This window comes from Lolium perenne, chromosome 5, assembly GCF_019359855.2.
Source record: "Lolium perenne isolate Kyuss_39 chromosome 5, Kyuss_2.0, whole genome shotgun sequence".
NCBI classification, from domain to species: domain Eukaryota; kingdom Viridiplantae; phylum Streptophyta; class Magnoliopsida; order Poales; family Poaceae; genus Lolium; species Lolium perenne.
Window position 1 is genome coordinate 33,015,465 of NC_067248.2, and position 10,548 is coordinate 33,026,012.

Sequence of the window (10,548 nt, forward strand, 5' to 3'; positions counted from 1 at the left end):
AGGAGATTCGGAGCATCTAAACCGTTCAATCTGATCCAAGGTCTCTGCTTCGTTTGACCATTTTTCCACTCCTCCCACATGAGAGGATCAATCAAATCAAATCTCCTTTAATTAGTCATAATGGTATTTCCTTTCTAGAAGCAATCAAATATTAGTTGCCAAAATCAAGACATTTGTTACTGGTGCATCGCTCGTCCTTTCTCTCCTCCCGCAAAACGCTCCGACGCCTCCAGATGTAGATCACCCGGGCCTCCTCGGCTCCTCGCCCATCCGACGCCATCAGCGCCACCACCACCGAATAGGCCGAGATGGCCACAACGACTTCGCCAACGCACCGTCCCGGAGCTCATGGCGGCCGCTTTTGGGAGGGCCGCCATGTCGCAGTCGCCCTTGTTGTGTGCTTGAGGCGCACTGTTGGTTCAGGTATGGGCTCTCCACGAAGGGATTCTACTTCCTTTTTGTTCCCCTTATCTTGTTACTAGCTCTTGTTTTCGTTTCCCAGCAACTTGGTTGATCACATTTTGTTCAAGGTTTTACTGCTGTGTAGAGACCCTCTATTGCTTTATAAAGTCAATGAGGAAAAAGTTGGAACACACTAAAAACGCGTATAGATACAACCATATCTAGACAAAGTTTGAGTCTTTTTTGGATGGAGGGAGTATAACTTTCATGAATCTATTTTCTGGTCATGTATGAATTTCATGATGGTCGTACTTGAACCTTTCATATATCTAAGTAGCTTTTAAGTCTTTGCTACAGGCTTACAGAAAGGCTCCCGGATGTAAGATTTTTTTCTTGTAGATCAACCATACATGTGTGTCATTGTCGATTGTTAACAATTTGCTGTGTCTCTTTCAATAAGACATAGACCTGATGACATGCCAATGATACGGTGTCATTAGCCAAGATTCATGATGTTTCTTCCATTTCTTTCCTTGCAGGGGAGCTTCAAATTTTGTCCTTATCATTTGGTGCTCTGGCTGGTTACAGTTCCTATAGCTATACATGCAGGTATGAGGATCAGCTCTTCATGTCATTGTTTTGTTAGTGCCCGCAAGCTGAATCTGGCCAACATTGACATCTGGGACTCGTATTGTTGTTTGTGTTGGAAGAATGGCTAGGCCAGTTGTGCTAACTTTGGTTATATTCTCATGGCTCCCCCTTTTTATCCATGCCATGGTCTATCAGTTTATCTGCACGAGTGAATGTATGAGTTCATTTCTTTTATTAAGTTGTTTTTGATGAGTTCATCTATATCGAAGCAATCCTCATCTAATTTTTAATTTCTTCACTGTTACTGTGGGCCTGCTACAGGCGGCTGATCAAGGGCGGTGCCAACAAGGATGGATAGAAGATGTGCAAGCAGGTTATCGCGAGGAGCTGGGAAATATTTTCTTGATGTTCACTTCTGAATTTGTTCTTACCTCCGTATGTGCTAGCGTATAAAAAAATTCGGATCTGTGAGGTACAGGCTTTGTCTGCAGTGACCAGATTTTCCATTTGGCATGCTATATAACTTCACCAGTTCATACTGAACTAAGTTACTCATGTCATCCTGTGCAACAGCTGCTGGTGTTGAATATGTTCATGCTATACAAGACTTCTTAAATCAAGAAACTCTTTGTTTTTTCTGTGTTATATACTACACAAGTTGTGAAGTTTCAAGTGCATAACCTTGCTGCTTTTTTTTCACTCTTCTCAACCTTACAGTGTTGCAGCAGATATTCAGACAATGCTTGAAGATACGATGTTGAATTTTGAGAAGGAAAGGTAACTCAAGCTTGTGTGAAGTGTGAAATAGTGCTCATAGTTACCAGTTTTCTTTTTGCAAGAACAATTCCGCTTTAAACCTTATCTGGTTTCTGAAAAGTAAAAGTTCATATTTATTTAGATTGTAAACTCACTGTTCTATGTTCATGTGCAGGCAGGTTTTTCTGAAAGTACTGTCAAACACTTCAATAAAGGTGTTCAATTTAAAATTCTTACAGCTTGATATTTACTGATTTACATACGTTAAATGATGACAAGTAATTTGCATTGTATGTAGTTTTAAAGTTCATTGAACAAGGAGTACACCAAACTGAAACATTCTGGTCATGTTGTAGCAATAATATTTCTGATTTTTTAACTTAGCAGAATATATTCACATTTGGATTATATCTAACTATTACCATGCAAGTTACAGACTCCCTTCATTTTTTTGAGGGGCAGACTCCCTTCGATTTTTAATCCCATAGTAATACGAACAAAATAAATACTAGCTGTCCCTCTTGAAGGATCCAACTTGTAAGGTCCAGCTCATTCTTATAGCCTTTCAAAAAACCCGTTGTCCCCTTTATCATCTCTTGGTAATTCTGCTATTTCCTTCGCCGAAAAAACAATCCGTCTATTTATTGTGGCATGAGTTTGTGCATTATCTATTCTCCAATCTGAGGCATCTTAGGGCTCGGAGGATGTTATAGAGGCATCAGATGGTTGGATTGATCGGCAAGGACACTTAAGTCATGTTTCTCATGACTAGGCTTTAATCTCTGTAAGTTGATTTACTTCTTATTAACCAGATTGTTTTTTCTTACATTCCACTCCGAATCCAATTCGTCATACACATATGGTGCTTCAGTACAGTACTACCTCTGTCCATAAAAGGATGTTGCAAGTTTGCCTAAATTTAAATATACTTAGACACTCTTTAGTGTATAGATACATCCAAATTCAAACAAATCTTCGACATCTTTTTATGAATGGAGGGAGTATTATATTGAAATGGAGGTAATATTGTTGTCCCCACTATTTCCTGGTACTCATAACTAGATGCTAGCTCTTTTGTCCAAATCACCTTGAGAATTAATATGGCTGATACCAAGATTGTCCTTGTGCAAATGTTATTTGTAGACCACAAAAGTCCGCATAAGTATACAATATATAAAACTTTATTCTTCTCATTATGGTATTCCTATTGCATGGGAATTACGGAGATCAAACAATGGTATGAACCTTAACCATAATGAACTAACTAGCTGGTGATATGGTACTTCTTGAAAAGATGTCAAATTGTTAGAAAAAAATTCAGAAATTGTTGACCTTTTTATTAGTCCATGGTATGTATTATACCAATCCAATATCTGCACGGTCTCCAAAATAGTACACCTTCTACAATATCTAGGCAGGCCTGGTGCTGTGGCATGTTTACTGCAACCTTCTTCATTTGATGTCTTGCCATACTCAACACGCCTGTGTTTCAGATATTGAACCAAACCTACCTGTTCTGCCAAGAGATCTTGTACGTCCAAGGTTTACGATAATTTGCAATCTCCTATCTCAGCCTAAAGAAGGATGAAAAGAGATGATCTAAGAAAATAGGAGACATGGATGTCCTTCCAGGTGATTTCAGTTTATTGATGCATGCCAAATCTCCTATGTGATGTCTCTCGGAGAGAAACGAAGGAAGGGACGCAAGGGAGCAAATGAAGAAAAGGGTGTGTTGTTGCAGAAGCCTGCATAGCCCTATTTTGCCCCTTTTTTATTTTTCTCAGAAGACACAACTGTATCCCCCTTTTCCTACTTTTCCCAGATTACACTGAGCTACTTACGTTTGTTCCCTGTTGCAAAACAAGTTGGCAATTCGGGCTGTTTTAAAACATTTAAATGTTTAGGCGTGACAAAGAGATTTTTGTATAAGAATTTTTCAGCACTGTAGCTTATCTCGATGTCAATTATAACGGTTGTCAAATATGCTTTGAGACAATCTTATGAGTTTTCAGAATATTTAATGGTTGTCTTTTATATACATGCAAATTTTTACATCTATTGTATTGATATAGTATATTGCAAGAAAAAATAGGAGCCGTAGCAACGCACGGGCATTCAACTAGTAAGTTATAAGTTAAGTCTTAGTCGATTGAGAGTTAGAGACACTCCTAAAACAAACTTGCGATTTGGATTGCCTCGCTTTCCATAATCTCTATATCTCACTCTCTAAATCGACAATTAATAAAAAAATCGTACATCTACCAAATCAACATAATATAATAATTTATGTGCCCAAAATATAACAATTTATATATTGGATACAATCGAGCACCAATAAAACCTTTAGTAATTTAATTCGATCAAATGCTATTATTTATATTGTTTCATCATGTTTAATTGAAACTAATATTAGTCTTGTTTTTTATCATGTTTTTTCATTTGATCTACTCTTTAGTACTACTACTCACTCGGATCCACAAGAGTGCTCGAGAATTTTAATACTGCCTCCGTCAACAAAACGATATCTTAACTTTATTAAAAATTGCACGCATCCGGTATATCTGTACTTTGACAAAGTTGATACTGCATCCTTTTGTGGGTGGGTGGAGCGGTATTTCTTTGGTTTAGAGAAACTATTTGCTTTACCCCTCTTCTTCTCTCTCTAATTTCTCTATTCATCTGCCGAACTATCCCCCATCTCTCACTTTTCTATCTTACCTACCCTCCCAACTCCTGGTTCTGCACAGGCCGGTCTCCTTCTCTATTCCCAGTTCCCTTCTTCAATCTTTCCCCTTGATCCTGTTCGTGTCCCATGGTGTCATCCTGCGCCAACCCCTCCCACTGCTACCTCTCGAGGTCCCTCCTATGGCACCACACATTTTCTCCTCTAGAGCCCAGACCAAATTCGTGTTCCAAATCGGCAGGAAATCTAGCAAATCTTGAAATTTGAATATCAAATCCACCAATCCATATATTTCCTCGTTTTCTTGCTTCTATCTTTGTCTTACTTCTGTTGGATCCCTGGCCGTGCATCCGCCAGTTTATCTGCAGGTTTGCTAGATTGTTGCTAGGAGATTAGGTAGACTCTGATGCCTTCTCTCTATCAACGAATTCTGCTCCGCCCATGAGATTGATATCCATGACTGCTCCTCCGACCGTCGTCACCAGCACACCATAGCTTTATGTGTCCCGTCGGGCTCACCCCCGCCCTCGGCGCGGTATCTCTTGGCCCGCCTGTCCAGTCGCCTGCCCGCTCTCTGCTGCTCGTTGGGCTAGATGTGGAGGAAAGCAGCGACTACAACAGCCTGCTCCTGACGATGAACAGGAGCTATGCGCGGCTATAGAGGAGCTTGCACGGTTCTGGACGGCCGGCGAGATTTCGATCGGCAGCCGACGATTGTACGAACTCCTCGTCCGATTCACGTTTGATCCCCCTCTTCTCATGGGGCGTCCCCTCGGGATCTGACTGCAGCATGCTTGGGCAAGGAGACAGGGTTTTCCCGGCCAGTGCTCCAAGAGGACGGAATCGACAAGAGAATTTTGCAATTGATGTGGGGTTTCGTTTGGCTTGATCCCTTTTTATTGCCGGACGCGGAGCTGGGCGGAGGACTGGAGGAGTCCCTACCGGACGGTAGAGAGGGAAAGTACGAAGTCAGCGTTTGACTGGGCGGTGGCAAGACTTGTAATTATTTTCTAGCGACAAAGAGTACGCAGGGGTAAAATCGGAAAGAGAAAAACGGACCAACAAGAAACCTTATTTTCTTTATTATTAGGTATAGATAGGAAAAATACCCGTGCGTTGCACCGGGAAGAGGCGCATAAAGCAAAATTTCCAGTACATCGTGTCATAGAAATACGTGCTCCCTCCGTTCTTAGATATAAGCCATTTAATTTTTGAACGGAAATTAAAGAACATATGGATAGAAAATTACACCCAGTTTCGAAAGGATCACAACATAATGAAGCGATTTTCAATTGAAATCTTGTACGGTTGTACCCATACACTAAATAATTACCCACACTTTAGTGTGTTATTGACACGAGATTAAGCAAAAAGACCATAAAGAGAGCTTAACCAATCCACCTCTAGACACTATATCAGATCTTTAGTTTAAACTTAATACCTGAAATGCAAGTGTACAAATACGGCACTCCTGATAAGTTTTGAATATATTAGCCTACTTTTCGACAACAAAGACAGAATTGACAAGATGTACACCGAGCTGGTGAGTGAAGATAACCTGCAGGCAGCTACCATCAGTGTCATTACGTTAAATAGCCGAAGCAAGAATTATGCATCAACTTACATGCCATGTTGGCTGCATGCATAGGCGGAACCACGTCAAGTGCATCCTGTACTCAGAATTCAGAAAACAACGTCACTTCTAAAGTAGTACAACCAATCAACGGCAAATTTCATCGTAATCAACCGACGGTAGAAGAAGGGATCCACATGAATTTCCGGAGGCGCACAGCGCAGCTATACATCGATGATCCGATCGACATGAATCTCCGGAGGCGCTAGCTGGGAAATCGAGCGCGACCAAGCACCAAGCAGGTGCAGGAGACAGCCTGGCGCGACCTGGAGCGCGCCCAAGGAGGACGACTTGGCGCCCCCGCTAGTGGTGGTTCTAGGCACGGCCGCTTCACTCTCCATCCATGGCAGACTACACAACTACGGCGAGGGTTTCTATGACAACCCTTCCGAGAAGGTCAACGATAACGATGACTTGGGGCGATCCCTTTGGTGCTGAATAGGTGAAGCTGATCAACAACTGTAACGGGAGGAATCGAGGCCGTGTTTCGACGGCGCCACAGAAGGATGATGGTCTCAGATCGGCGAAGAATCAATCAACGACACGAAGTTCGTCGTCTGCAGTGATGAAAATATCGATAGAGCGACGACGGGCGTCTCGGGTTCAGCGGCGTAGCGTTGGGATCGTCCATGGCCGCGTCCTACACTTTGAGCATATGTGCGATGCCGAGGCATGAACAGCTGCAGTGCAGCCTGCTGGGAAGGCTAGAGCGGAGAGCTTGACATGGCACGAATCAGCTTGAGGATCTTGGGGACGTTCTCAGTGGTCGTGTTTGGGTTCCCGGCCGGTCAGATTCGCTAGCAAGTGCGCCTCCCAAATTCATCTAATAGATTGGATCCGGACATCCGGTTGAAGAAATCCTCAGAAAGTCGATCTATTGGCCACTCGCCGGCAAAGATTTTGCTGATCGATTTGTCATGGATACCTAGGTCACAGCCGTGTTTATATGAGTGCGTGCAAAGTAGACTAAACCAAACGTGAATCTTTGGGCCAGCCTAGAGCTGGAGACCCTGCCCTGATACATATCGCTTTGGGCTGACGTAAACGGGTTGGTCTTATGTGCTGCGCAAAACAAAACGAAAACGATGCAAGAAACCAAAAGAAACACAGACGACGGACGACGACGGAAAGGAAACACACGCACGACGGACCAAACGTACCAAACCATGGAAACGTTTCTCCCTTTATTATTAGGTATAGATATATATATATATATAGGATCGCACTATTTTACAACCAGTGCTCAGAATATTATTCTGAGCATCACCGATTCTATATAGGACCCGATTCCATTCGGTCTCTTGAAAAATGACCCAACCTACCAACCGCACCCAACCCACCGTCCACCTCCGGCCAGACGCGTGCCACCGCCTGCCCTGCGCGCCGCCGGACAGACGCATGCCGCTGCCCTCGACCCGCGCGCCGCCGCCCCTTACCTGCGCTCCGCCCTCGACCCGAGCGCTGCCGCCCGTCGTCGCCCCTGACCTGCGCTCCGCCGCCCCTGACCGAGCTTCGCGCCGGGCTGGACCTGCTCGACTGCTCCCGGCGCAGCCACGACCCTGTGCGCCTGACGGAAGCACCAGCTTTCTTCCCGCATTCGGTGTTAAAAATCTCCTGTTGGGAAGATCCTCATGGTGCGCAGCACGGACAAGGGGATTTGGAGAGGCTGGCCTCCTGGTCCTGTAGAGATCAGGGGCGAGCCAGGGGAGAGGAGACATGCCCTAGTGCCGCCACATCTCCATGATCTCCATCCCTGGTCGCCAGCAGCTGCAAGCGCGGCCACCACACCACCCTGCCGCCAGCACGCCACCCTCACGGTCAACTGCATCTCAGACCCCGGGCAACGGCAGCCGCAGCACCTCGCCCCCGCCAGGTCGCCACGCCTCACCACCAGGTACCAGCGTACGCGTCTGCATGCCCCTATGCAGCCGCTAGACTGCTCTTCTAGATTGATTACCTTTTGCTCTGCTAGATCATTTGGCGGATCCTGGGCCTACCCTTCCAATGTTTTGCTCTGCTAAACTGCTCATCTAGATTGATGATGTATCCGTCGGCTGTAATGAATTAATGGAGAGTGAAGAAGAGATTTGTATTGATGTTTTTTGTAGGTTACATCTGAATCGGATGATGAGCTGCACCAGTATGTAGATGAGGATTAGTTGAACAGGCGTGAAGAACTTGCATTTGCACATACAGAAGCAGATGAGGCAATAACTGACGGAGTCACGTTGACAATCAGTGTTGCTATTTTCTACTGCCACCGTTAGGTATTGTGTTGGTGCAACACTTTGCAACTTAGCTCTGCCAATATAGAGGGAATGACCAGGGAAATACTTCTCTAGTTTTTGCGCTGCAAATTGTAAAGTGAAATGACTGAAATTATCATCGTGTTGTGCTGCAAAATTTATATACCTTCCATTTCTAGATGGGTAGCATTTGTAGATGACCGAAATTTTTGAAGACTGAAAAGACCAAACCGAGCAAACCGAATAGACCAAACGCCCGGGCAGACTGGTCCCGGTTCTATCCCTGAACATTTTAAGTTTTTGGCGCTAGGCAGTACAGGTAGGTTTAGAAAAAAAGTTCAATCGCATGGTGGAAAGAAGTGCAAGTGCATGTTTTTGGTTTTGGAGAGGGCACAATTTTGGGGAATTACATACTTTAACTCAGGAAGTGCACATATTAAGGGATGAGAATATCACGCTGCATGTTTCTGGAAGTATATACACTAATAAAATCTTATTTTGTGCTCAGCTAATAGAGGTTGGTTTGTGAAGTTGTTTGTGTATATGTCCGTATGAGAATTAGTATTCGTTCAGTAGCTCATATTCTTTGATGCCCGACCATGGAAAAGAAATATCCATACTGAAAAGTATCAGTCTACTCGTTGATTGGATGGACTTTTCTTATGTGCAAACTGCTGAGAAGAGCAACCATTAATAGAACCAGATAAACGAAAGACATGCCGAAGCACCTGGTATTTTTATTCATTGGCAAAAACAAAGCTCGCTCCTGCCAAATTTCGTTGTCCATACGTTGAAGTGTGAATAGATAGCTTGTTCGATCTGCACGTTTGAACTCCCAGGTTGTGTGCTCCAAGGCATTGCCGGCAAGGTCGCGTGCTCGAGCATGCCACAAGCCAGGCCATGTATTCGAGGGCGCCACCGCGTCGATGTCCAGTAGGCAGTAGTTAGGAGCCGTCCTCTTGCACAACAATTAAGTCAAAGAAGTATAACTATTCGCCACAAAAAGTACAATTATTAGCTGCGGGAATAACCGAGCAGACCCGACAGTACAATCATTATAGTATCGGCAATACAATCATTATAGTCTCGGGCGGCAGTACACGTACATTGTTGAAATGTTACCGATCTCCGGCGACCGCTGCACCTCCCGCCCATGGCCTGACCTTCGGCTCCTACAGCAGCCGTCCGTAGATTCCCAGCTCCCCACACGCCGTCAGCCTCCTTGGATCCCGGTGTTGCTGCCAGGATCGAATTGCTGCGCCCTTCACGACTGAACTTATTCGGCGTCAGATCTGAACGTCGCGTTGGTTATAATTTCAGAACGTCTGGGTGTGCAGGCGATCTCCTGCATCAAATGGCCCTTGACCACGGTGCCTGGAAATAAACAACCTCAATTCTTATTGAGTGGGGTGAAGATATTCTTCGTTTTTTTCACTACAGGAAGGAGCAATGCATTGTTGATTGTACATTTTTTAGTCCTAAAATTCTGTTCATCTTGGGTGAAGCTCTCCTTTCATTACTATTTTTTTCTTCAGAGAATGTTAAGCACACCACACGGGAAGTACAAGGCGCAGGTCCAGAAAGTACAAAACGATGTTAAAGCTAAGTACAATTTTCTGAACAATTGAAAGTTGAGCACTTGGAGGACAAAAAATTGTGATTGCAAAATTTGTAAAATGAATTGTTGCAAATCCGCGAAAATCCTGTCACCGTCCTCGAAATTCCCCTCCATGCAGAGCCTTACCGCCAACGCTTGTCGCCCCTGCGCCTCCCGCCAATGTCGCAGCGTCTCCCACCCACCATTGCACGGCGGCTGCATCTCCTACAAAAGCCCTGTCGCTGCACTTATTTGGCCACGACGCTTGTACTTAGTTTTCTAGGGCGCTTGTACTTCTGCGTTTTCTTTTACAGTTTCTATATGGATGACGTTGGACTGTTATTGCTGGTACGAAACTAAGTTGCTGATTTTGTTTCTATATAGACTAGTAAACGTGCCCGTGCGTTGCACCGGAAGATAAAATTTAGCAACGCAAGCACACACAAAGTAAATTTTATAAGAGAATATATATTGTCATGGTACTCAAAAGAGATAAAGGTGAAGAAAATTGGAAAACCATGTTGAACAAATGAGGTTTACACTAACTCCTTGTTTTTATATAAGCATATTTATTTAAATAAAAAACATCGTTGGAGATAAACATGTGAAGATAAAGTTTGGAAATAATCAACTCAAAACC

General features: G+C 44.0%; 2 long non-coding RNA genes across 2 annotated transcripts; both read left to right on the forward strand.

Moving 5' to 3' along the window:
• The first annotated feature begins 938 nt into the window (after positions 1–938).
• On the forward strand, positions 939–1,638 carry LOC127304494 (uncharacterized). Its single transcript, XR_007853409.2, has 2 exons — positions 939–1,011; positions 1,315–1,638. It is a non-coding gene; the product is annotated as an uncharacterized lncRNA (long non-coding RNA).
• Positions 1,639–7,337: 5,699 nt separating this feature from the next.
• On the forward strand, positions 7,338–8,491 carry LOC127298606 (uncharacterized). The gene is made up of 2 exons (XR_007849945.2): positions 7,338–7,959; positions 8,174–8,491. It is a non-coding gene; the product is annotated as an uncharacterized lncRNA (long non-coding RNA).
• The last annotated feature ends 2,057 nt before the right edge of the window (positions 8,492–10,548 follow it).